Genomic DNA, 25,745 nt, shown 5'->3' with positions numbered 1-25,745 from the left:
TTAAGAAACACAACGTTGCCAACAGATGCGTTTTTCGGCCACTGAAGAAAATCCTGATGTTTTCCCCATTGAGAAACCACTGTAGCCCCTGAATCAGGAGCCTGGGGTTTGAGGTGCCTCTGATCCTCCTGGGCTTTGTTCTGATTTAAGGAGCTGAATTTGCATCCTTCATAATCTTGCACTTGGATTTTATAATTCACCAGAAGTGAGTCAAAAGTCTCCAAATCCCAACTCCTCCACCCGCATGCTGCGTGTTCTTGGGCACGTTATTGAGCATTTCTGGTCCTTGGGCTCCTCAGCCTTAAAATAAAAAGCGTAACAATGTGTACTTCCTGAGATCTTGTGAGCAATATGCCTGGCAGTCCTGCAACACGTTCCCATCAGGTGCCATTTTCACTTTGTTCCCCTGCTGAAGCCTATTCCCAGCAATTACGCCCTCTCCCGTCTCCCCTGGGACCTCAGCCAGAGGCCAATGTCACTTCTATGGTACACAGAAGGCTCTGTTACCTCTGCCTTCCGAGGCAGCAAGCAGACAAGAACCCTCCTTGACTCTGTATCTCCCTCCTGCCATCACCTTATTTTCTGCTTCTTTTTATGGTCAAACTTTTATAGTCACCGTCTCCTCTGCACACTTTGTCTTCTCCTCTATCCTCCAGCTCCGGCTTCTGTCTTCACTAAGCCATGGAGACCATAGCTATCAGGATGACCAACTATGTCTGTGCTGCCCAAGTCCAAGTTCCTGCTCTATTCTGAACTTCCTTGGCCTTCCAGCAGCATTTGACATAGTTGGCCTTGCCAAGGTTAGAGATGGGCAATTTAGGCAGTAGGAGCTGCAAGCGCAAAGGCCCTAGGGTAAGGTCCAACTTAGTGGACTCGAGAAACAGAAAGGGAAAAAAGAAAAGGTCGGTGTGGCTGGAGCTCAGAGCTGAGGACGCAGAAGTCTGCTGGGCCACACCACATGGACTTTGTGAACTGGAGCAAAGCTTTAGCACCAGGTCCAGGACAAACAGCTGTCCCATGTTGGCTATTCCCATTGTTTTATTTTTTTTTAAAGACTTATTTATCTGAAAGGTGGAGTTTCAGAGGCAGAGAGAGAGAGAGAGAGAGAGAGAGGTCTTCCATCTGCTGGTTCACTCCCTGAGATAGCCACAATAGCAGGAGTTGGGCCTATCTGCCAGCAGCCAGGAGCTTCTTCTGAGTCTCCCATGCAGCTGCAGGGGCCCAAGGACTTGGACCATCTTCTACTGCTTTCCCAGGCCAGAGCAGAGAGCTGGATCAGAAGTGGAGTAGCTGGGACTTGAACTGGTGCCCATATGGGATGCCGGCACCACAGGCAGTAGCTTTACCCACTATTCCCATTGTTTTTATTAAAAGCTTAACAGTGCCATGTGTGAGAGAGCTGGGAAGGTGCTGGATCAGGAAACGAAGAGGAAAATCCCAGCTCTCAAGGAGCTTTCCATTAAGTTAAGGAGATTGCACCTGTTAGGACAAGAGACCTGCAAGCCAACTTGTTGTCATTGCCCTCCCCTGCCCTACACAATTTCTTGGTGAATTGAGTCCCATCCACTGATTGTCTCTGGATAATTAAGATTTATTTTTTAACTTGTGAATGGAGTGAAAGTGGCTGTGGGTCCTAGTAAAGAAAGATATGACTACGAAGACACCAGACATGTTGTCACAGCATAGACAGAGACCAGTGCTAGGACAGAGACCAGTCCTGGTGTTTCCCTGCTTTTCCAGACTGCTCAGGATAATCCCTTCCATGGGATTATCAGGGCTGAGCCCTTCCTTCTCATTTGTCCCAAAGCTGCCAACCAGACTCTGGAACAGCTCTTTGGATTCCTGGCACCACACATGTAACCTAAAGGTGGGGGTAGGGGGTTAATCCCATTGGTGTGCCTGTCACACACATCCCTTTCACACTTGCAGGCACACATACACACACTCAACACACTCACTCAACACACATATGTATTAGCACACACTCAATAGCGCACAGTCAATGGCCAGATATTCAGTATACATAGGCTTTCTTTTTCTTTTTTTAAAGATTTATTTATTTATTTGAAAGGCAGAATTACAGAGAGGCAGAGAGAGAGAGAGGTCTCCCATCTGCTGACTTACTCCCAGATGGCTGCAATGGCCAGAGCTGTGCCCATCAGAAGCCAAGAGCCAGGAGCTTCTTCCAGGTCTCCCACATGGGTGCAGGGGCCCAAGAACTTGGGCCATCTTCCACTGCTTTCCCAGGCCATAGCAGAGAGCTGGATTGGAAGAGGAGCAGCCAGGACTCCAACTGATGCCCATACGTGATGTCGGCACTGCAGACAGTGGCTTTACCCGCTAAGCTAGAGTGCCGGCCCCCTACATAGGCTTTCAACACTCACACCTTCTCAGCACACATCTCAATACACACACACACAACAGACATGCAAGACCATACACATGAGCACACCTACTGAACACATCCAAAGCACACACTCAACACACGCTCATCACTCTCACAGCCTACAGTCACATGGGCATTTATGGTGCTATAGGACTCTGAGCTATTCCCCATTTCTTTGCTTTTAACACCCAGCAAACTGAAAATTGGATAGTGTGGAAAATTGGTGTGAGTCAGGAAGTCACTGCTTTCGATTCCAGTTTTATGCCACTTATCTGCCAGATCAGAGTCTAGTGGAAAGGAGGTCAAGAAAAATAAGCAGGTGCCACTTACAAATGAAGACACTACTGCTGTAGAGTGCCCTCTTCCTCTGTGCATCTCTGACCTTCTCTCTCTAAGTTTCTGATTCTATCTCTGGCACTGACTGTGGTCACGCAGAAGAGTGAGCCATTTAGGAATGAACTCAACAAAAATCTAATGTGTAGGCTGGCTTTTACAGGTTACCTGTCTGAAACAAGCAATGCTGAGTTAACTCTTACTGAGCTGAAAAGTCTAAAGAACATTCCAGATACCAGCTGGGAAAAATGAATTGACGTTGGATGATATGAAATCAAAACTTCAACGAAGAATCCTGTGAACAAATGGCAAGAGAGGATCTCACCATATCTAAAATTAATTTGCTTTCATTTCCAAACTCTGACGCTGGAAGTATTCTTCCTCAAACTGACTAACCCACAGAGGATTCTGGGTAGGGGCATGTAAATGAGTAGGTTCACTGTGTTCTTTGCTTGAGAGTCTGGTCGACCATTTCATATGGCAAGAAATCTGCTAGGGTAGAATCTATTCCGTTCTTCGTCTGGTTGTTTTCAGACCTGTCTGCTTAGGGACATTTTGTCATTACCCCAGTATCCTGGGGTTCCTCTTTGTCATGTCTGATAGCTCCATTTTCTTTTCTCTCTTGCTCCATTTTCGGCATTCTGGGGCTGTGTGGTATTTTTATCCTCTCCATTTCAGATTTTAAAGCATCTGTTGAGTGTCTAAATACGTCTGGCTCAATACAGGTGCTTTGCTTGGAGAAAGCCTAATGGGGTGTTCAAAGCCAAAGTCACAGAAAAGGACTCAGTGTGATTTCCTAGGTAATTGTCTTAGTATCTTTTTTGTTTTATATTTGATAATCTTATTTTAGAACATCCTGGTATGCCGTTAAAGGAAATAAAAGGAAAAAACGGGTACATCACTCACAGGTTGAGAAACGATGACACAGACAACACCAAAGTCAAAAAAAAAAAAAAAAAGACACATAAAGGATGAAAAATAAGCCACAAAATGGGAGAGAGGTTGAAGCACACTAATTTTTTAGGAGCTGTAAGGATCAAGTCAAATAAAAATGGGCAAGATCATGAAAGACACTATGTACGAGGAAATCCTAATGCCTGATGACCTCGTGAGAAGTGTTGGACCGAACTTCCACCTGGGACCTGAATGTTCAAACCACAATGAAAGCCTCAGAACCAGTAGGTCAACAGAGACTAGAAAGTCTCACAATCCCAACTTCCAGCGAGGATGCTGGACCATAGGAGCTCCTGAACACGTGGGAAGAGGAGCAGACAAGGAAAAACCCTCTAGAATATTCTGGCAGCATCCATGATTCTCAGGGTGGTCCTAGGAACAAGCAGCCATGTGGCCACAGAGCTGATGACTCAGATGGGCTAGGATGGGAACGTTCATAGCGGCCTGACCATTGACTTCTCAAAGCAGAATCAAGTCGTGGTAAACAGTGGTGGAGACCATCAAGCCACAGGTCTGCTCTTGTTCCCCCAACTGGAAATGCCCACTGTGGGGCATTTCAGGGAAGGGCTTCCCATGAATTTAGTAACATCGCAATGCCAGAGTTGTTCTTGCCTTCAGAGCCTACCCCAGCTTGGTGTCCAGATGCAGCAGCGGTGAGAGAGGGTCCCTGCAGGGGCCTTGGGTGACAGAACCTCCGGGCTCCCTGCTGGCTGCTTTGCCTCCGGTCATGGCTGCAGCTGTCTCCTGTAACTGCCATCATGAGCGTTTGGTCTGCTGGTTCTGGAGCCACAGGAGCTTGTTCAGTCTGAATCTCCGAGCCCCGAGTGCCTCTTCACTCCTGCTGCTGTTCCCTGCTGTGCACCCTATGTTCCTGGTCCCCCACCCGGGGGAGGGCCTGGGGATGCTGTGAGACACCTTGGATTCTTAGACTCCTGTGTCCTTCCTTCCTTTCTTCCTTCCTTCCCTGTGACCTTAATACATAAAAAAAAATTTCTTGAGAGAGAGATAGTGATGTCCCATCTTGCTAGTTCACTCTACAAATGCCTGCAGCAGTAAGGGCTGGGCCAGGCCAAAGCCAGGAGCTAGAAACTCAACCTAGATCTTTGATGTGGGTGGCAGAAATCCAACCACTTGAGCCATCACCACTGCCTCCCAGGATCTGCATGAGTAGGAACCTGGAGTCAGGAGCCAGAGCTGAGTATTGAACCCAGGCACTCTGATATGGAATATGGGTATGTTAGCTAGTACCCAAACTGAGCTGCTAACTGCCAGGCCAGATGACCACTCTGCATAGTACATTTTAGAATGGTCTTTGTCTCATAGAATTTTCAAGCCACATGCTCTGTTCAGAATAAGGTCCCCTAGAAGCCAGTCACGGCGCTGGCCTCTGCAGATGTGGCTCAGGCTGATGACTGGGTAGAAGCCACCCAATGACGTTGTGAAGACGTTGAGTGAACGCACAGAGTGCTGAGGACCTACCTTTGCCTCTTTTCCTTCCCAGCTGCAGACCCCTGAATTTCCTCTCCCATATCCCACCCTCCTCCCCAATATTTCCTCAGTGTTTTCCTAATTGCTCTAGTAGCCTTTGTGGCTTTTTCCTTTTAGGAGATTTCAGAACTGCCCCAGACCTTCCTAAGATCAGCTTTCAGGCGGAACACGGCCCAGCTTCTGGAAAGAGCCAAGTCACAAACCAGCTCTGGGTAAAAGCCCAGACTCTGGCCTTAGGAGCTCTCTGATGCTTCGCGCTAAAATGAGTATGTATGTTTTTGTAGGTTTTTTTTTTTTTTTTTTTTTTTTTTTTTTTTTTTTTTTTACAGGTAGAGTTATAGACAGTGAGAGACAGAGAGAAAGGTCTTTCTTCCATTGGTTTACCCCCCAAGTGGCCGCTGCGGCCGGCGCACTGCGCTGACCCAAAGCCAGGAGCCAGGTGATTCCTCCTGGCCTTCCACGTGGGTGCAGGGGCCCAAGTACTTGGGCCATCCTCCATTGCCTTCCTGGGCCACAGCAGAGAGCTGGACTGGAAGAGGAGCAACCAGGACTAGAACCCGGCTGCCATTTGGGATGCTGGTGCCACAGGCGGAGGATTAACCAAGTGAGCCACAGCACTGGCCCTGGTGGGTTTTTTTGTTTGTTTGTTTTTAATTAACATGTACTTATTTTATTTGAAAGACTCAGTGACAGAGAGAGGAGAGACACAGAGATCTTCCATCCACTGGTTCACTCTCCAAATGTCCATAATAGCTGGGGCTGGGCCAGAAAAACCAACAGCCAGGAACTCCATATAAATCTCTCACATGGGTGGCAGGTGCAGGCCATCTTCTGCTGCCTTCCCAGGTGCATTGGCAGGGATCTGGATTGGAAGTGGAGCAGCTGGGACTCAAACCACTGCTTTGATACTGGATGCCAGCATTGCAAGCAGCATTTTAACCCACTACACCATAATGCCCATGCCAGTATTTCTGTTTTAAAAATGAATTAATGTACTTATAAAACATGTAAATCGTGCACATCACGTCAGACAAAATTGAAAAGATGAACAGGTGTATGCGATGAAAGGAAATAACCTTGGTCACTCTCATTGCTGTCTCAGCCTCCTGGCTCCTTCCAGAAGTAACGCTGTCATCAGTTTATGCCAGAGACGTCTGTGCTGGTGCAAAGTCTTGTGCATACAAAGCCTTTTGCTTTTGTAAAGCCTTTCACTTTTGCAAAACCTGCAGCTACCAGGGTTTGCATTTTCATTTATGCTATTTCTTGGCAATTGTACCTTACAAGGACATTTAGCTTTGGCTTTGCTAAAGGCTTCATACTACTCTTCTGTACGGAACTTTCAATGGATAGGCATTCTGAATTGCTTCTCATTGTCTGCTATTATGCATGAGGTGACAGTGAACAACAACCTCTGTTTCGACTGTACTTCTCCAGACAGTCTCTGAGGGTAGTCTTGAAAAGGTGTAATTGGGGGTGGCATTGTGGCACAGCAGGTTGTGCTGCTGCTTGGGACACGTGCGCCTTGTATCAGAGTGCCTGGGATGGAGTCCTGCCTGTGCTTCTGATCCAGCTTCCTGCTGCTATGCTCCCTGGGAGGCAGCAGGGGGTGGCACAGTAGTTGAGTCTACCATTCCATGTGGAAGTGGCACAAATGGAGTTCCTGGCTCCCGACTTCAACTTGACCCAGCCCTGGCTATTGCAGGTATTTGTGGAGTGAACCACTGGGTGGAAGATCTCTCTTCTCTTTCTGTCACTCTTTCTTTTTTTTAAAAAAAAATTTTATTTTAGGGGCAGGTGCTGTGGCACCTGGGTCAGACCACCACCGGCAGCACTGGCAACCCATATGAGTGCTGGTTCGTGTCCCAGCTACCCTAGTTCCCATCCAGCTCCCTGCTGGTGTACCTGGGAAAGCAGCAGAAGATGGTCCAAGTACTTGGGCCCCTGCACCCACATGGGAGACCCAGAGGAAACTCCTGGCTTCTGCCTGGCCCAGCCTTGGTCATTGTGGCCATTTGGGGAGTGAACCAGCTGAAGGAAGGTTTCGCCTCTATCTGTCTCTCCCTCTCTCCCTCTCTGTACTCTTTCAGTAAATGAATAAATCTTGGGGGAAAAAAGATTTATGTTATTTTAAAGCCATAGTAGCAGAGAGACAGAGATAAGAGATCTTCCGTACAGTGGCTCATTCCCCAAACTCCACAATGGCTGGGGCTGGGCCAGGCAGAAGCCAAGAGTCTGGATATCCATCTGGGTCTCCCACATGGGTCGTGGGGTCCCAAGTGCTTGGGTCATCTTCCGCTGCTCTCCCAAGTGCATTCTCAGGGAGCTGCATCAGAAGCAGAGCAGCCAAGACTCAGCTGGTGCCCCTATATGGCGTGTCAGCATCATGGGTGGTGGCCCAGTCTGCTGTGCCAAAACGCCAGCCCCTCAAATACGTACGTACACACACTTCCCAGAACAGGTAGCTCTACTGCTCCGACACCTTGGGATGACTGTTGGGGGAGGTGAGGTGGGACAGCCTCTCAGCGAGACCTGAGTAAAGGCTACAGCACTGCATTTGGGGCTTGCCATTCCCGAGCCTGTCACTCAAGGCTCTGGCTCACGCAGCTGTGTTCCCTGCAGGAATATCTTTGCATTCTGTCTTGGTGGTGATGGTGGTGGGGGGAGGCAGTAGAAATGAGCAATTAGATGCCTGTGTCTGGCAAGAGAAGTGTTTATGTATTGCAATTGCCCTTACAAATATTTCTTCCTTTATGAGACAGAAGAAAACTCCTCCTCCTGCCAACTAAGACGGTCTGCCTTACAAAGATTTGGCCAAATCAATTCAGTTTTTAATCCACATTGCAGGAGAAGCAAAAACAGGAAAGCTGGGTATCTTCCTTCTGCAACACTGGGAATGTGTTAGGTGCTGGAAACTCCAGTACAGACGTGGAAGGGCAGTCCACTCAGGGCAAAGAGGCAAAAGCATCGTCATCATTTTGGCTCCGATACGTGCTTGCTTGTTAGATAAGTTCCTTCACGTATTTCCTACTGCACAGGGAGAGTGCAAGGGGTCCCCAAATAAGCTCCCACCTTCAGGCTCTGAAATAGCCAATAATGGGGCACAAGTAACACAAAACTGTGTTCGGAACTTACTGCTGAAATGACCCACAAGTAGGTCAACTCTGTAATCTAGTTTTCTCTGCTTGTGAAGCCATCTCAACTCATTTCTCCTTCAACTTCTTTGTTGATCTCTCCCACTCTACCTCACCCCCGAATCTTCAAGTCTCACTGGGCACAGTGCCCCTCCTGTCCGCACCTGGGAGTGACCATGCAGGCCCCTTCCCATCTCCCCATTTTTCCTGCCCGTGACTCCACCTTGGGGGAGTCTGAAGTGACGGGACAGGGGAGCCCCTGAGGGCGAGTGAGAGGAGGCAGGGGTACCCACAGAGAGACAGATGAAGGGACAGCCACGGCAAGGACGCAGGACCAGCGGAACTGTCTCGATCCTTTTTCTGGCTCTACAGCCAAGACGCTTTCAGCTCTTTCCCCCATATTTCACTTCCAGGCAACTTGCTCTCTACAGTCAGGGGCCCCAAATTCTGTTGATTTTGCTTTGTTTGGCCAGTAACAAGTTTTAATATATTTTATATTTCAGTACCTTTAGATGTAGCATATATGAGGGCACTTCAAAAAATTATCAAAAAAAATATTTAAAGGATAGGTTTATTTTGGTACAAAAAGAAAATGAAATCTGAGCATGGCTTTTTCATCAAGAGGCATCTCCCACGAAGAGTTTGTGTGCCCTTATCTATCCTGTAGCTTTCCATGGTCCCCACCCCTTCCTTTTGCTTTCACAGCTCTATTCTACTTCCCCTACTTTCTCTTTTCCTCTGAAAACAACATCCTCAAGTCAGGACTCTCAAGCTTGGGAGTATGTGCTCTTTGTACCTCCAGCTCCTGGTACAATTCGATCACCGCACTTGTTGTAAGAGAGCAAAGCTATCAAGCACTTTAACCATTTTCTTGCCTTTTTTTTTTTTAAGGTTTATTCATTTATTTTAAAAGCCGAGTGACAGAGAGAGAGAGAGAGAGAGAGAGAGAGAGAGTCTTCTAGCTGTTGGTTCACTCACCAAATGGCTACAGTGGTCTGAGCCAGGCCAAAGCCAAGAGCCAGGAACTCTATCCAGGTCTCCCTATGGGCACCAGGGGCCCAAGCACTCTGGCAATCTGCTGCTTTCTCAGGCATATTAGTAGGGAGCTGGATCAGAAGCATAGCAGCCAGGACTCAAACAGGTGCTCTGGCATGAGATGCCAGCACCGTAAGCAGTGGCTTAACCTGCTCTGCCACAATGCCAGCCCCTGATCGTTACACACTGATGCATGAATGAGTGGGAGAACGGGAAGGATGGCATCAGACTGAGATGGACAAGAGGAATATCTCGGGAGAAGGACAACATGGACAGAGGGCCCAGCAGTGAAGCTCAGAGCACCTACAGGGTCTGGTTAGGGTCCAGTTCATGTATGAAGCCCCGCTCCTTGAGTGTGCCGGTCTTCTGCAGGGTGGCTCCATGAACTATGGGCTTTCTACTGTCACTTCCCACCCACCTCCCCATGTCCCACATGCCCACCTTGTATAGGCAGATGAGGGCCTTCTCCCTTGTCACCAATAAGTCCCTCTTGGCACCATCACTGGCAAGCCTTCCTCACCTTCTCTATGCTGTTTAAACTCCTTGCCCCAGGCCTTTGCAAAGAAAGGTGCTCTTGTTGAGAACTTCCCCAGTTTGTCTTTCTCAGTATTGGCCCTTGGCAGTACTTATTTAGTTGTATGGCAAGGACAGTGTTCCCAGGATAAAGTTTTGTAAATTTTTGTGGTTTTACCTGATTTGTTTTTGTTTGAGTTTAAATAGATCCATCGATTTTTCTGACCCATTTGGGAACTTTGCTATTTTTAAGTAAAAGAGGGATATTTCATGTGATGGCAAGCCCACACCACCTCCACTGGTGAAATGACCTTCAAGAAGGGTCGATCAACTCTCAGAGGTCTGGCAAAGTCGCAGTAAAGACTCCAGTCCAGGTGCAGGAGATGTGGGTGCTGAGCCTGCCCTAACGCCAGCCCTCTGCACCTCAGTGCCCTCCACCCCAATCAGGGGGCTGCTCGGGTGATCTTGAGCGTCTCTCTAACTCTGATGATTCCCCTGGGACCGCTGATCCCAGTATCATGGACAGAGGGTCCCAGCCCATATAGGACACATGTTGATCCACGCTCGACATGTGGGGGCCTCAGGAGGCTTCCCTGTGTCCCAAGACAAGACAGTCATTGTGTCTGTTAGGTAGGGCCACATGGTGAGGTGCAGTCTACAAGAACAGGAGGACATCAGAGAAGTGGCTCTTTCTGTGTTCTCTGAAGATTTCTAAGTGAGCCAACCTCTCACCGCTACCCACTGGGCCTGTGATTGGGGAGTTGGCCTCATGGGGTCTCCCCAAAGTCCCTTCAGGGCCCCCACATTCCCTCCCTTGTCACCACCAAGTGGTGGGCAGGGGAAAGGTTTCCTCCTTCTCTACACTCCTGTCCCTACCAGAGCGGCACATTGGTCACCAAAGGGAACAAGGACCTGGACAGTCAGGAGGTACTCCTCATCTTCTGGGGTCTACACTGCAGTGGAAGAGTCACTGGCTCAGAAACACTTGTGGCACAGATAGTTTGTAATATTTTTTATAAATGTTTGAAAGGCAGAGTTAGCAAGAGAGAGAGAGGGAGGGAGGGAGAGAGGGACAGAGAGGTCTTTCATCTGCTAGCTCACTCCCACAAATGGCCACCATGGCCAGGGCTGGGCAAGGCCAAATCCAGGAGCCTGGAACTCCATCCAGGTCTTCCACATGGGTGGCAGGGGCCCAAGTACTTGAGCCATCTTCCACTGCCTTCTTATGTGCATTGGCAGGGAGCTGGCTTGGAAGTGGAGCAACCAGGACCCGAACTGGCCCTCAAATGGGATGCCAGCATCACAAGCTACAGCTTAACCCACTGTGCCACAATGCCATCCCCAAAAGTTAATGATAAACACCAGGTTAATGCATCCCAAGACCAGCACAACTAGGATCTGTTTATTCCCAAACCCCAGGAATCAATGTCAACCACTCAAAGAAACTCATAGCTCATGGAACGCTCAGTGTTGAGCATCAGAAGAGAATTACGGGTGGAGGAAAACATGGGCAGAGGTTTAGGCCTCCATGTACCAAGTAGTATAAGCTCTGCCACCAAGCTCTGCCATGCCCTTGCTTAAAAAATGAGACGAGGTTTGTATCACAGTGTCTTCATTGCGATAGGCCTTCACTCCAGAGCTGACATCCAAATCCTCCTACTCGACCTAAACGCCGTTCATTGGCCTTGCCCTGATCAGAAAATGTTGCTAAGTCTCTGGTTTCCTAAAGAAAAACAAATACGATCTCTCTGCCAGGTCCTGGCCAGGCTGTCCTGGCCTTCCATGACGGATTCCCCCAGTGCTTTTTCCAGAAGCCATCTGGGCAGTGAATCATAAGTTTCCATGCCCACCCACTCACTTCTTCAAATCCATGAGGGGTCCGCTTTTTGAAGGCTCCCCTCTCCACCTGGTCTCCATGGGGCTCTGTTCTTCCTGAAATCCACTGTAGTACTGAAGTGCTACAACGTAGCTTGCACCTATAGAGGATAAGATGCATGAAGGCAAGCACCGTGCCTGTTGTGTTCACTAATGTGTTATATCTATTGTTTAGGACAGTAGCACAGAGTAGGCATCCCATAAACATAAACATTGATTGATTTAGTAATTCTTTTTTGTTGTTGTTTTTCTTGTTTCAGTATGCAATTTGGTTGCTCCAAGTAGACTACATGATTTTCAAATCTTAACCCTGGTTCCATAACTCATAAAATCCTCATCTGTTGATGAAAGCGGACATTAGAGCTCAGGGTGGTAGTTGCTGTGCAGGGCTGGGTAAGGTTGAATGTCTCTGCCAATGCTTTTTCTGGGCCTCAATTTGATAACACAAACCAAGAACTGCCAAATTACCCATACCTCTTGATCTGCAAATAGACCTTCGATGAATCCACCCTAAGGAAATCAACAGAGAGGTCAGCGGCACTAATACATCAAGAGTGCTGCAATTGGCTAAGCACTTCTATGTGTGAACCACTCTGCCACCGGTCACTTTACACATGCTCTTTCATTTGATTCTCTGAGTCACCCCATGACGTAAGTGTTATGATCCTCATTTTACAAATGAGAAAACGGAGGCTTAGAAAGGTTTCTGAAACTTGACTATGATCACATTGTGGTAAGTGGCTGAGGCAGAATTTGACCTGGGAACATCGACTCTAAATTCCGTGCTATGCATCCTTATGATAACTGTGGGCAATGTCCAACAAGAGGAAAATGCACTGAGCTGATTAGGATGTATCCACCATACAGAAGATTATGGGCCATCAAATATACGTTTTTGGAAGACTGTTCCATGGCATAGGAAATTTCTAAATACAATGTTAAGTGGGGGGGCCAGCAGTGTGGCAAAGCAGGTTAAGCTGCCGTATGCAGTGCCGGCATCCCATATGGGCACCAGTCTGAGTCCTGGCTGCTCCACTTCTGCTCCAGCTCCCTGCTGATGTGCCTGGGAAAGCAGCAGAGGATAACCCAAGTCCTTGGGCCTCTGTGCCCATGTGAGAGACTTGGAAGAAGCTTCTGGCTCCTGGCTTTGGCCTGGCCCTGCCCTGGCCTTTGTGGCCTATTTGGGGAGTGAACCAGAGGATGGAAGATCTCTCTTGCTCTCTCTGTCTCCCTCTCTCTCCTTCTCCCTCTCTGCAATTCTGGCTTTCAAATAAATAAATAAAATATTGTTAAAAAAAAAAAAAACTAAGTGGAAAAGCAATAAGATACTGCAGTGGGTTGAATAATGGCATCTGAAGGATATAGTCACCTCCAAATCCTTGGAACCTGTGAATGTGAATTTAGTTGAAAAAAGGGTCTTTGCAGATGTAATTAAGGATCTTGAGATAAGATCATCCTGGATCACCCAGGTGAGTTCTAAAGCAAATGACAAATGTTACTGGAAGAGACCAGAGAAAAAGACAAAGAATTGGAGAAGGCAGTGCAGAGGTGGGGGCAGAGCCTGGAGCAACATGGCTACACGTCTGGGAGCACCAGCAACCACCAGAAGCTACAAGAGGCAAGAAACAGATTCTCCCTTAGAATGCCGAGAGGCAATATGGCCCTGCCAATACCTCAGTGGTAGACTCTGGCCCCCAGAACTGTGGCAGAATAGATTTCTGTTGCTTTAAGCCTCCTTCTTTGTGAAATGAATCCGGATTTCTAGGCATACATGCCTGTAGACACCTTACCCCTGTCTCTGCAATCCGACCCTGCCCTACCTCCTAGGTAGACGAGCAGTCTGCAATACTGTGCTTTCTCTCCTGGGCCCATGACCGTGGAGTTCTCCAGCCAAGGAAAACGTGTGCATGTATAGACTTGTACTAACATGTGTGGTGCACGGATCTGTACTCAAGGCCATCACTGGGATTTGGCACAGCCAACACTGACAGAGCTGCAAGCACTGTGTGGGGCACAAGGGATGCCATGGAGATCCACTTCCACACTGATGTGCTTTCTTGTTGGCAAGTGACATCTACATGCACTAGTCTATTTGATCTTCAAACTGCCCTGTAAGATAAGTAAGGCAAAAAGTTTATACCAATGTATGGGCAGACTGGAGATCCAGAGATCTCTGGTGCTTTGCTCCAAGTTACAGCAGAGGCAGAGTTTAAACCTAGATTTTCTGCATATTCTCTCCAGGGTACTAAGCTCCCTCCAAACCCTGTGCTTTGCAAGTCCAGAGAGAAGAAGAAGAAATCTCACAGGATGGATCTGGGCAGGCTTCTAATTTTTTAATTTTTTTTTTTTTGACAGGCAGAGTGGACAGTGAGAGAGAGACAGAGAGAAAGGTCTTCCTTTTTTGCCGTTGGTTCACCCTCCAATGGCCGCCGCGGTTGGCGCGCTGCGGCCGGTGCACCGCGCTGATCCGATGGCAGGAGCCAGGTGCTTCTCCTGGTCTCCCATGGGGTGCAGGACCCAAGAACTTGGGCCATCCTCCACTGCACTCCCTGGCCACAGCAGAGAGCTGGCCTGGAAGAGGGGCAACCGGGACAGGATCGGTGCCCCGACCGGGACTAGAACCCGGTGTGCCGGCGCCGCAAGGCGGAGGATTAGCCTAGTGAGCCGCGGCGCCGGCCTGGGCAGGCTTCTTAGAAGAGATTCCAGCAGTCCTGTACAATGAATTTCAGTAGATCAGGGGTTGGTAAAACACTGGCTAAATGTGGCCAACCTCCTGTTTTTGTAAATGAAGTTTTATTAGAACACAGTCTCGCTTATTCATTTACATATGGCCTCTGGCTGCTTTCACACAACATCAGGGTTGAGGAGTTGTGATAGAAACCCTGCGGCCTGCAAAGTGTGAAATATTTATTATTTGATCCTTTACAGAAAAAGCATGCTCACCCCTGTGACAGATAGTTCCATGTATGGGGGAAGGAACATGTGGGGTTGGGGACAGTGTATGCCTCCCAGATAAGAAAATCTCTGGCACTATGATTCTGGCATCATAGGCAGTGGCTTAAAAGTCTTTTGTAGTTTCTGTCATCTACATAATTATAGCAAACACATGGTGCTTACTGTGTACCGCAGTATCTTAAACTTCTGATAGGTGTAAGTCTACGGTTATCATCATCCCCATTGCATAGGGGAGAAAATGGGGACTCAGAGAGATCAAGTAGCATGCCAGAGCTGGCACAGCTGGCAGATGGCAGAGCAGGTGTTGCATCAGGAAGTTCAATATGAGCCGGGCAGCGCAGTATGAGCTGAGGCTGTGTGCAGAAGCCCTGCAGGTGCACCCCCGGACTCCTGGGCATTCACTCATTGGTTGAGAAGAAGGAAAGCAGCCCTACTGCACCGAAGGCTGTTGCTTGCCCTTAGGTGTTCCCTTGCCATTTTTCTTCCCAACAGTGTGTGATGCCTGCCACTCATCTGGGAGCAGAAGAGCTAATTGCAGGATGGTGACTCTCTTTTGATGCACTGGCCTTGGGAGGTCAGGGAAGCTATGACAGAGAAAGACTTTTCCGGAACAGAGACAAAGCGCTAAAGCCGTGATGCAGTGATCTAAGGCAGAGTCACCAGTTGAGTAAGGCAGGGAGGGAGGCTGTGGAGCCATCAGGACACTCAGAGACGAGTCAGCCGAGCCTCGAGGATGTCTCTCGTCCTCTGAGGCTGCAGGGCTGGCTCTCTGCTGGAAACCAGGTCGTGATGAAGTGGAGAGGATCAGAGGATCTGTGGCAACTGCACCCCACCCCCACCTCCACCCCGTCAGCCCAATCAGCTCTAGTCAGCTGCCTAAACACCCTATCATGGCTTACTTCTCCCCCCCTGTGAAGGTGATTGGCTCAAGAAAAAAAAAAAATCTCATGCTAATGATTTCATCTGAGGATGGAAGAAGGAGGCTGCTCTATTGGAGTGTGTTTAAGAGGAAGCAAGGAGCAAACCTACCTGCCTAGGTGAATTCACCTGGCCCTGGCCCCCCTGCCGATCCCTGGGCACCTGAGGTCAGAGTCCACCCCCAGCTGCTGGGAGCTGGGGGTGCAGGTGGGCATGGGGGCGGAAGCTGATTGTTCAGGGGAGCTGGTCCACAGTTACCGCGGGCACTTTCCACCCACAAGCCTTGCTCCCCTGGCAGCAATCTGGGAGCAGAAAAACAGGTTGTGTCTCAGTGCTTCTTAGTCACATAAGCCCTTCCCCTCCCCACCCCACTGGCTCAGCAAGAAGAAAACGAGGAAGGAGAAAAATAATTGATCAGGGCTCCCTGGCTCTGGGGAGGCAGTCACACACAGCATCAGACACGGAGCCGTGGGTGGCACATTGAAAAAAGAAAGACAGGCTCGACGCTACCCCAAACTAAATGGAATGAAAGCGTCCTCGGGATGAATAGCAGGCTGCCCTCTCCAGAGGTTCCATGACTGGGAGGCGAGCCCAGGGGGCAGGAGAGCTAGCTGCTTCTGCTTTCTTAATCATCCCTGCACAGGCATCCCTCAGGGGACGCCCATCTCAGCCCTCTGCTCCCAACCTTGGCTGACAGTGCCTACCACAGTTGCCGGTGGACAGCCGGCTAGGGGCTTGGAGGACCCTCACAGCTCAGATGGGCTCTGAGAAAAGGGTGGGGGCCTATTTTAAGGATACACCCAGGCCCATGCTGTGGCACAGCGGTTAAAGCCACTGCCTATGATGCCAATATTCCCATATGGGTCCCGGTTTGAGTCTTGGATGCTCCACTTCCCACCCAGCTCCCTGATAGTGTGCCTGGGAAAGCAGCAGACAGTGGCCCAAGTCCTTGGGCCCCTGCACGCACATGGGAGACCCAGAAGAAGCTCCTGGCTCCTGGCTCTGGTCTGGTCCAGCTCTGGCTGTTGAGGCCATTTGGAGACTGAAACAGCTTGGAGGTTTGTACCTGCTTGCCTGGTGCATCTGCTCAGGGCACTGCTCACCTGCCTCTTGTGCTAGCTCCCAGCTGCTACAGCCCTGGCCAGGATTTCAGGATTGAGCTGGCCAGCAGGCATGTGTTCCAGGTGCCTCATTCCCAACCACCAGATGCTGCTGTTCATTTAACTCAGCCAGTGATTACAGAGAGCGCTCGGTCTAATAGGGCCCACACACCAAAGACCTAAACCCCGCCCACAAGGAGCTGGATATCTGGTTGGGGCACATGGATGAACCTATAACAAATAAATGTGAAACTGTGAATGACTCTCTGTGCTGAGAAGAAGAGCTGTGTGCTGAGGAGGGGGGACCCAGGAGATCCAAGTTAATGGAGGGCTCACAGGAAGTGTCAAGGCAGCTGGGTGGTTTGTGGGTGGGGGTGGGGCAGCTGTGCAGGCAGAAGAAAGTACACACCCGCCAGGCACACAGCTTGGGGCAAGAGGGGAGAGAGTGGGAGAGAGGCAGGGGCTCACGTGGGGCCAATCAAATGTGGCTTGTACTGGGATTTCCCCAGGCTCAGGTCTCCAGGTACCAAACAAAGCAGCTGCAAGTCCTTTCTCAGGGAGTTTGCATCTTATTTGCTCTCCCCCACCCCCCATTTTCTCACTACTGCTCACATGCTGTAGCAGCCTTCTTATCTGTCTGTGTTCAAATGCCATCACGGCTGCCTTCTTGCAGTTACATTAGGCAAAAGTACGTGCCTGGGAGAGAGGCCAGAAGATACAGGAGAGACCCTCCGAGGGGCCTGAGCGTGGGCTCTGCTTGCTTGGAGACCCCACCCTGACCTTGCAGAGGCAGACCCATCACGGTAGAGGGCTGCGGGGAGACAGGGGCTGACTCTGAGTCGTGACTGCCCGAAGTGACCGCACTGACTTGAGCAAGGCACTCACCCATCTGGGATGCTACTGCCTCACCTAGGAAGTGTGTGGACTGCGCTGGCTCTGGGGTTCCCCACCTGGGAGCCACAGGTAGGCCTTAGGGGGTCCCAGATGCTCTGAAATTGCAGGCAAAATTTACTGGACTCGAGTGTCTGCGTGTTCTCCTGGGAAAGCTTCCATGGCTCTGAGTCAGTTCTCAAAGGGGCCCAGGACCTTGCTAAAGGTTAGCGACACCCACCCTGGCTGCTGCTCAGAAGCCACCAGTGCTCAGGTTTGCTGACTTGTCATCTGGCTAACGCCACGCGGCTCCCAGGCCCTGAGAGAGCAGGGGCGTGCGGGGAGTGTTCTAGGCGGGGGAGGGCAGCCGGCTGACGCACAAGGCAGCGTGGCTGTGCGCACGGTTCCGGTTCGCTGTCCCCAGGGGTCTGGAAGAAAGCGGCCTGGGTCTGCAGGGCACTAGTAGGGCCCTGGGCTTTTCCTCCCCCTCCTTCTATATGAATGCCCACTTTTGTCCCAAATTTTGTGTTGTTTGTATTGAGGAGCCCCAACTGTAAGTCTCTGGACCTCATACAATCTAGGTTTAGTCCTGGTCCTTGATATCAACAAGGCTAAGAGGATCCAACGGGCAGGAGTGCTAACTGGGCTGGTTAGCCATCCTGGTCTGTCTTTCTCCACCTCTCCCCCCCCCCCCGCCCCGTGTGGATGCCAGGGAGCAGCAGGGCTCCGTGGGACAGGGGCAGATGTTGTTGACGTGGTGGTGGGGTCTGCTCGGACTCGCGGGGACAGGTCCAGGGACACCGCCTCCTTCCGAGCTTACAGGCAGCCCAGCTGTGTTCGTTGTGACCCAGTCGGACACCTCTCACTTCCTCTGTGAACGGAACTTGGTGTCTGGATGACGTGCAAGGCAAGTTGGTTGAGCAAAACAGCATAACGGCCCCTTTGGCCTCCCACCCCAACCCCCGGGGCCTAAATAAAGAACCGAAACAGAAAACGGCGACACCTGGAAGGAACTGGGCTTCCCGCAGAGACTTACAGGAGCCACAAGGGCCACCCTGGGGACCGAGGGAGCCCGTTGGGACCTCAGATCCGGGCTGCCTGGCTGTGTGAGCCAGCCCAGTTCACTTAACATCTCTGAGTCCTGGTTCTCCATCCTGGTTCACCCTTCCGTGCTGGCAATGCCCCTGCCAGCACCTTCTTCCCGCACTCGTGAGAGACTGGAGTCCGCGCTGTCAGCTGCAGCCCATTCCCCAAGGGCCCAACCCCTCCGAGCCAGAGGTGAGTGCGAGGCCCCGGCTTCCCCACTTGACAGCACGCACAGGAAACAGATGTTCTGGGCTCTGAGTCGGCCGTTTCCTCCCTGCTTGAAGGCTGCGTAGCCAGACCATGACAGGTGGATGAGCAAATCCTCCAGGAATGGTGCTCCTTTGAAGTTTTTGGCTGAGTTAAAATAAGCAAAAAGGGAACGATCTTGAAGTCACGTGAGGCGACAGCAGCTGGTGGCATCTGATGTACCCGCAGGTTTCTTGTCCCTGGCCAAGGCTCAGCGCTGCCCTCCCCGTCTGTGGTCTGAAGCCATCGGAGGATAAACAGGCAGCGTGGTAGAGAATCGGTGCCAGGGATCCAGAGCCTGCACTCCCAGGCTGTGCGACCTTGGACGAGCTGCTGGGGCTCTCTGGACCTCAGCTTGCTGTTTGGTCGCTGGTGGCGATGTGGGACTTTATTATGCATTCTAGAGATATGGCTTCGGAGTTAAGTGAACGCTGCCTGGCATAGTGCCCGCCACACAGTAAGGGCTCAACACACACGCGTTGTTTTCCACTCACCATCTCTCTAAGCCCCTTCGGCTTCCCCTGGTGTTGCTGTCTCTGACAGTGAGGGCGCTCAGCTCTGGGCCCTGCCAGCCAGAGCTGGGCACCGTCTGAGGCCTCCCTGGCAGCCCCAGCACCTGTGCAGCCACGGCAGCCTGCGGGCTCCGCACCTGTGCCCTGCCCTGCCCTGTTCCTGCTGCCCAGGTGCTCCGTCATCACTCTGCACTCCGGCACCCCCCTCAGTCCAGACCAGAGCTCTCGTGTCCGGCTTGCCCACTCCTATCCCCTCCCTGGACTCCTCCTGGACTTGAGGGCCCTGGGGTTGAGTCCCTGGACCCCGCTCCAGCCTCCCCTCTCCTGACCTCGTCCTGGACTCTGGTGAATGCAAACGGCTCCCTGTAGTCCTCCAGCCTCTGCCCCACCTCCTGGCCTTTGTCCATCCCCTTTTTGCCCCTCACCAACAATTCAGATTTCTTTTTAAGATCTATTTTATTTACATGAAAGGCAGAGTAACAGAGAGACAGAGATCCTCCATCTGCTGGTTCACTCCCCAAATGGCCACAACGACCAGGGCTGAGTCAGGCCAGAGCCAGGAGCCAAGAATTCCATTTGGGTCTCCCACGTGGGTGCCGGGGCCCAAACACTTGGCCATCTTCTCCTGCTTTTCTTGCATTGGAATCCCAACAGCCAGGGCTCAAACCAGCTCTCATATGGGATACTGGTGTTGTAGGCTGTGGCTTAACCAATACTACGCCACACGTAGGCCCCAGCAACTCAACTTCAAGGCTTGGTTTGGAGCCTTTACTGAACACCACACAACCCCTTCCACATCGACCTCCTGGTCACCTGACTCCATCTTGGTGGCACCTGGGGGAGCTTTACCCTGAGCCAACACTAAGACTGCTCCAAGGCCACCCTGTTCTAAATGCCCCCCCCCACACACACACACTTAACTCATTTAATCCTTACAAAATTCAGCCTCTGAGGCAGGTGCAGTTCTCCTTCGCCCTCATGGATGCCTGAAACCAGAGAACCCCAAAGCCTACACATACACTGTTGTTTCTTTTTTCCTTTTTTCTTTTCTGTTTTTTTGAAGCACCTCTGCTTTCACCTCCAACTCCCAGGACCTGGTTCCTGTTGCAGAGTTGGGTTTTTCCGTTATGGAGTGGAGTATTCATGCTTATTTTTTTTTTTAGATGCATTTATTTATTTGAAAGGCAGAGTTACAGAGAGAGAAAGAGAGAGAGGGAAAGGGAGCATCCATCCACTGGTTCACTCCCCAAATGGCCACAACAGCTGGAGCTAGGCTGATCTGAAGTCAGGGGCCAGGAGCATCCTCCGAGTCTTCCACATGGATTCAGGGGCCCAAGCACTTGAGCCATCTTCCACTGCTTTCCCAGGTGAACTAGCAGGAGCTGGATCAGAAGTGGAGCAGCTGGGACTTGAACTGGCACCCATATGAGATGACGGCCTTATAGGCAGTGGCTTAACCTGCTACGCCACAACACAAAACCCTGATATATTTTTAAACATATGTGTCTATGGTAAGATTTAATTCATGAACAAGGCACAGTAAGAACTTAACAGCAAAAATGAATAATGAAACCAGATAATTGTAGCAATACTTTATAATAAGAATTATTTAAAATGTATGAATAGTTTATTTTTAGAATTTTCCAATTAATATTTTTGGAACATGGTTGGCTGTAGGTAATGAAGTCTGTGGACACAGGAGCTGAAGATCAGAGGGAGTCTGTTGGATGATTCTCCATATTTTAGCAGGTGAGGGTGCTAAGGGAAGAGAGGTTAGGTGACTCGTCCATGGTCACACAGCTACCAGGGGGCAGGACTCTTAGGCATGGTGGTTCTGAGCTCTGAGCTGCGATGCTATTGGGTCAGCTCGAGGGATTTGTCTGCTGTGTGCACGCGCAAGAGCTCCGCAGCATCCTTCCAGCTCAGAACCTGCAGGCCCAGCAGGTGCCACTGAAAATTCCCAAGCTGAAGGCTCCATCCTCTGTCCACCTGCCCATCAGGACCGGGATGTCCCAGGAGTCCTCAGTTAAATCATAAGTGAATCGCCGGCGCTGTGGCTCAACAGGCTAATCCTCTGCCTTGCGGTGCCGGCACACCAGGTTCTAGTCCCGGTCGGGGCACCAGATTCTGTCCCAGTTGCCCCTCTTCCAGGCCAGCTCTCTGCTGTGGCCAGGGAGTGCAGTGGAGGATGGCCCAAGTCCTTGGGCCCTGCACCCCATGGGAGACCAGGAGAAGCACCTGGCTCCTGCCATCGGATCAGCGCAGTGCGCCAGTGGGAGCGCCGGCTGTGGCGGCCATTTGGGGGGTGAACCAACGGCAAAGGAAGACCTTTCTCTCTGTTTCTCTCTCTCTCTCACTGGCCACTCTGCCTGTCCAAAAAAAAAAAAAAAAAAAAAAAAAAAAACATTATAAATCATAGGTGAATGTGGTTTTATGGTTGTTTGTTTTTTTTTTTTTAATACCAAATTACCTGGGGCTGGCGCTGTGGTGTAGCCGGTAAAGCTGCCACCTGCAGCGCTGGCATCCCATGTGAGTGCTGGTTCAGGTCCCAGCTGCTCCACTTCCAATCCGGCCTCCTGCTAATGCACCTTGGAAAGCAGCAGAAGATGGGCCAAGTGCTTGAGCCCTTGCACCCATGTGGGAGACCCTGAAGAAGCTCCTGGCTGCTGGCTTCAGATTGTCCCAGCTAAAGCCATTGTGTCCATTTGGGGCAACAGATAGAAGATCTCGATCTCGATCTCGATCTCTCTCTCTCTCTGCCTCTGCCTCTTGGTAACTCTGCCTTTCAAATAAACAAATGAATCCTTTAAAAAAAAAAAAGTCAGCTGACTTCCTACCCCCAACTCATAAGAAGGAGGAAGGGGGGCTGGCGCCGTGGCTCACTAGGCTAATCCTCTGCCTGTGGCGCTGGCACAACGGGTTCTAGTCCCGGTCAGGGCACCAGATTCTGTCCCGGTTGCTCCTCTTCCAGTCCAGCTCTCTGCTGTGGCCAGGGAGTGCAGTGGAGGATGGCCCAAGTGCTTGGGCTCTGCACCCCATGGGAGACCAGGGGGAAGCACCTGGCTCCTGGCTTTGGATCGGCGTGGTGCGCCGGCCGCAGCGCGGTGGCCATTGGAGGGTGAACCAACGGCAAAGGAAGACCTTTCTCTCTGTCTCTCTCTCTCTCACTGTCCACTCTGCCTGTCAAAAAAAAAAAAAAAAAAAAAAAAAAAAGAGGAAGGGGAGGAGGAGAAGGAGGAGGGTCACAGTTTTTGGAAGTCTACTCCTGGGGTGTTCTGCTGGAAGGAGTAAGTTCTGTCTTTGGGGATTTCGTGTACAAGACTTGGGGTGGAGTGGGCTCTCCTAGCAGCCTCCATCCTCAGCCCACCCCCTCCCCAATGCTCCCTCTGCCTGGAGACGGTCAGGAGCCCAGGGACACTTCTCCTTGCACCCTGCAGTGCTGTCAGCCGGAGTGTGCATCCCACAATGCCCTCCCAGCCTGCCTGAGCTCTGTCTCCCACTGACACAGAGGAATGTTGCTGGAACGCAGCCTCCAGGACACCCGGGCTGCTGTCTCCCTCCCAGCTGCCAGGCTGGCCTAGTTAGCTCACCTGGCGGATGATGCGACTTGCCAGGTATGGCGCCAAGGCCCGCGGTGAGTCAGCCACACTCTCCCAGTGGGCATGTCTCCAAAGGCAGCCCAGGTTAAGAACATAAGCGGTGGCTCGGAAGGATATAACGATGACAGCAACAGCGAGCAGCAGTTAGTCTTGACAGTGCTGTGTGCTATCTGCCATCTTAGAGCCAGGCACAGCCCGTGCTGGGGCTAGGAAGATGGGAAACTTCTTTGGAGATGAGAAAGCCGAGGCTCCGTGATAGAGAGACCTGCCCAGCGCCACACAGTGGTGGGAGTCTGTGAGTTGCCTGGCGCGTGTTCTTCCAGCCCCTGAGCTCTGCTGCCTCTGGGAAACACAGTGGAGCCTTTCAGAACCCACAAGGTGGTTTGGGACAGCAGGTTGAAGGCACCGCGAGACAGTGCATTGAGCAAGGCAGCCGGCAGTCCTCGGAGGGATTCCCCTCCACCAGGACTGCAGGCGGAAAAACAAACGGTAGGGACCACACCACTCGGGGCCTGCTCCTCCCAGCTCTTTCCCCTCCCACATGTTTTCCACCCTCCCACCAGCTTCCCATGTCTACCGAAGGGAGGAGAGAGACTTGGGGTACCTACCATGTCAGTTCTCTCCATCATTCATTTATTCCTCGACCTGGCCCTTTGAAGTCAGTGGTGTTCTTCCCATTTTATAGGTAGAAAAGCTGAGGCTCCAAGAAGGAGAGAAACTTACCATCAACTCCTTGGCTGAACTAGGATTGGGACAAAGCTAAATCTGAACTGGAGCCTGTACTCAGTGTGCCAGGCCACAGAAGACGGGACAACACATCAGAAATACCGGAAAGGACTTCAGAACCTTGGAGAGAAGGGCGGAGCCTAGCTGAGAAGCGGTGTTCTGGAGAGGAGAGGTGTGGCCTCCTCCGGCAGTGCCCTGCCCACTCCTATCCTGCACCAGCCAGCTAATGGTCAGCCCCTTGCCAGTGAGAAGGAGGATCTGGGCCTCTAGCCGATCGGTGTTTGCAGGTCGGGCCACCCATCTCCCACCTCCTCTGTGATACACAGGACAAGGCATCTGGACGCACCGGACCAAGAGAACAGGTTTCTAGATGCTGCCACTCCACAGGAAAGCTCAGCCACGAGGTTGCACACTCTGTCCATTAGGCTCCCTACAGCTCAGCCGGCCCAGCAGAGGTTCCCACAGTCAGGAGCCAGGCTGGCCTCTGTGACCTCTCCTTGCCTTGCCTGGAGTCACATTGACCACAGGTGCACACGCTGTGGAGCAGAGGTGGGCAGGGCAGGTAGAGTGTGCTAGGCTTGGGAAACTTCACGGCCATGGAGCCAGCCAGCCCTGGCTTAAATCCCAGTGCCTCATCTCATTAGTCGGATGACTTTAGGCAAGCTGCCTCACCTTTCTAAGCCTCAGTGTTTACATCTGTAAAGAGATTATCAATCATACCCCTTCCGTAGTTTCCATCAGAGAATTTATGTAGGTGTTCCAGTGCGGCACATTAGGGTCTCTTGAAGTTAAAGTTTCCCATCTCTGTGGTAACACTGAATGTCTCCAAAGTCACACCCTTGGGAAGCTCTCCAGAGTCATCCCAAGTAACAGATTTCCTAAATCCTTTAAACTGAGCATGGATGATTTTTATAGACAACAAAAGAATCATATTTTAAAAGTCAGCATCAATAGCAAAATCAGCAAAAAGATCCCTTTTGAGGCTGGAGGGAAGGAGGGAAGAATGTTTGAAATTCCAGATTAGAGTGCAGCAGAGAAGGGGGGGGGGGGTCTCACCTCGGCCCTACTAGATTTTGGACTGGCTCTGTGGAGGGGCTGCCTGTGCCTGCAGCCTGTACCGGAGAGATGCAGCAGAATCCCCATCCCCACCCCCTGCCTGTTGGGACAACCAAAACTGTCCCCAAGGGGCCAGATTGCCCCTGGGTGAGACCTTCCACTCTGAGGCCGGGGCTGGCGACCTTGGCATGAAGGAAAGGTCCCCCCTATGCAGTTCCCTGCATGCAGAGCTTGGAATCCCTTCACCACGGCTGTGCCCTCCCAAGATGTCTCCCTCTTTCATCCGTTTGCACCCAAATCCAGGAGGCAGCAAGCCTGAAATAAGGTCCTGAGTCTTTTTTGAAAAAGACATGTATTAATTTGAAAGCCAGCGTGGCAGAGAGAGACCTTTTGTCCTCTGGTTCACTCCCCAAATGGCTGCAGTGGCTACTTGGGCCTCCCACTTTGGTGACAGGAACCCAGGTACCTGGGTCATCTTCCCCTGCTTTCCCAGGTACATTAATAGGGAGATGGATCAGAGCAGAGCTGCTGGGACTTGAACTGATGCTCCCATATGGGATGCTGGTATCACAAATGGTAGATTAACCCACTCTTCTACAATGCTGGCCCCAAGGTACCAAGTCTTTTTTTTTTTTTTAAGATTTTTTAAAAGATTTTTAAAGATCTTTTACTTGAGAAGCCAGACAGAAAGAGGGAGAAATGGAGAGAGAGGTGTTCTATCTGCTGGTTCACTCCTCAAATGGCTGCCAAAGCCAATCCGAAGCCAGGAGCCAGGAGTCAGGAGCCTCCTCCGGGTCCTCCACTTAGGTGCAGGAACCCAAGCCCTTGGGACCAGCCATCTTCTACTGCTTTCCCAGGCCATCAGCAGGGAGCTGGGTCAAAAGTGGAGCAGCCAGGGCTCAAACTAGCATCCAGATGGGATTCCAGCGTCCCAGACAGATGCTTAGCCCACTACCCCACAG

General features: G+C 51.0%; 1 long non-coding RNA gene across 3 annotated transcripts in view; it reads left to right on the top strand.

The window, feature by feature from the left end:
- LOC133775756 (uncharacterized) overlaps positions 1 to 25,745 on the top strand; it is a 149,794-nt gene that overhangs the window by 29,932 nt on the left and 94,117 nt on the right. Inside the window, exon 3 of one of the 3 annotated variants that reach the window (XR_009868313.1) lies at positions 5,279 to 5,376. The exons of the other annotated variants lie outside the window; for them this stretch is intronic. This is a non-coding gene — a long non-coding RNA (uncharacterized LOC133775756). Of the gene's footprint in view, positions 1 to 5,278; positions 5,377 to 25,745 lie in introns of those variants that run through there. 3 annotated transcript variants of the gene reach the window in all.

The sequence above is a fragment of the Lepus europaeus genome, chromosome 17 (genome assembly GCF_033115175.1).
Source record: "Lepus europaeus isolate LE1 chromosome 17, mLepTim1.pri, whole genome shotgun sequence".
Lineage (NCBI taxonomy): Eukaryota > Metazoa > Chordata > Mammalia > Lagomorpha > Leporidae > Lepus > Lepus europaeus.
The sequence above is the reverse complement of the archived record's forward strand: the minus strand, read 5'-3'. Positions and strand labels throughout refer to the sequence as shown.